This window comes from Etheostoma spectabile, chromosome 2 (genome assembly GCF_008692095.1).
Source record: "Etheostoma spectabile isolate EspeVRDwgs_2016 chromosome 2, UIUC_Espe_1.0, whole genome shotgun sequence".
Taxonomy (NCBI): Eukaryota; Metazoa; Chordata; class Actinopteri; order Perciformes; family Percidae; genus Etheostoma; species Etheostoma spectabile.
Window position 1 is genome coordinate 26,323,144 of NC_045734.1, and position 2,066 is coordinate 26,325,209.

Below are 2,066 nucleotides of genomic sequence, written 5' to 3' on the forward strand. Positions count from 1 at the left end.
ACACACAGATCACTTTGGTCTTGTCAATGAAACATTTGGCAACTTTTTAAAAGTAAACTTTCCAGAATCTTATTGGCATCCATTTCGGCATCTTGCACTCGACATCCACTCAAAACGTAACGTTACTACTAAAGATGAAAAGATTTGTCTGAAGAATTTGTGACTACTGTCTTGATCGACGTTTGCAGTTAAACCCGATATTCTAATGTCTCTTCTTTCTTAGTGTAAATATAATGTAAACACAATTTGGAATTAAATACCAATAGACAATAGGGATTATTTATCACAGGGTTGGTATGACTCTAAATGTTTGAGCATTGTTGCTTTTTAACATTTGATAATTACAAAATGATAGACAATTTTTTAGAGTATTTTATTTTATTTATTTTATTGCAGCAATTGTAACATTTAACTATTTTCAAGAGTGACACAAAGCCCACATGTTAATGCCCCCCCACCCCCTTCCAGCGGGCAAGGAAAAACTCCCTCCAAACCTTTTAACAGGTAAAGAAGGAAGAAACCTTGAGAAGGACCACGCAAGAGGGAACCCCCTTCCAAGGTTGATGGGCATTAATACCGCCATTCATTACGGCATTTAATAACATCCGCTACCGTAGTGTGATCACGAAACATGCTTCCTATTTAAATAGGTTTCTTTAAAAATCCTCCTCACTAACACTAACCCCCCTAACCCTAACTTAAATAACACGGCCATTTCACAAACTGCCATGAGACCGAGTTGCTAGTTGAGACCCTCTTTGACAGATCTCATTATGAACCGTTAACCAAGCAGGCGACTGAGTCCTAGTTCACCTGGGAGGCTCAGATCTACTTTCCGTGTTCAGTGTCCACGCACAGCTGCAGACTTGTACCAGTCACGCAGCCCCCATGTTCCATGCATTGTCGTTGACAGTTGCATTAGCAGTTTGCAGAAGCAAAGAAAGGGGCAGAAACAGGATGTATAGCCTATTTTTCCTTTACCATTCAAAATAAAACAATTCTTTAAATCACTTATAATAATTATTATTTTTGTACCAAATATTGATCCAAATGATAACTGTTGGTTAACGGTTCAATGGTTGATTATTAACATCACCATGTAGGAGTCTTAATTATAATCTAATTCCATAGTGAACTTAATGAGGACTATTGTTGCTTGAAGGTAAGGATCTCATCAGCACTCGCTTGTATCTTAGGATGGCAGTAGGACCTAGATGAGGGCAGCTGTGGGTTGGTGCCAGATTAAAATTGTTTATGCTCACTGCTACAGGAGCCGGTCTATTGAAAGCTGCACCCTGAACTCTCGTCTCTGCTACTGGCTTTACTTTCTCTCTGTCTGTCCACAGAATCCTCTTCCTCTCCGGTGATCTGAGGAACATATTCCACTCCTCCTGTGGCTGCTGAGCGTTTGGTGTTGTTGGTCTTATCTTGGCTCTCTCTGGGTTCGGTGCTCGTTTTAATGGCCCCAGTGCTCTGCGTTCTGGCACCACCTCCCTGTTCTCAAGTGAGAGGGAACCTATGGTTTTCCTCTGTGGAATTGGTGGAATAACAAAGTAATTTGGTGTAACTTTTTGTATTGGGATAGCAGTGGATGTCAAAGATTCAGGTGTAGGTGTTTTTTTATTAATTATTTTGGGTTCTACTTTTCCTGGCGTCTTTACGATATCACCAGTGGTTGCTTCACTCTGCGGTGGACTAGGAACTCTAACTACGGACACTCTACGTGTTTTCATGGGTAGTGCCGGCTTCTTGTCTCCCTTAACAATAAGGACGGGTGGTGCTACATCCTTCCCAACTTTTATTTCAACGCATGGTGGTGGGACAGGCTTCTTGTCTACCTTTACAACAAGGACGGGTGGTGCTACATCGTTCCCAACCTTTCTTTCAACACGGGGAGGTGGTACAGGCTTCTTGTCGCCATTAACAATAAGACGGGTGGTGCTACATCCTGCCCAACCTTTCTTTCAACGCATGGTGGTGGGACAGGCTTCTTGTCTACCTTTACAACAGGGACGGGTGGTGCTACATCCTTCCCAACCTTTCTTTCAACACGGGGAGGTGGTACA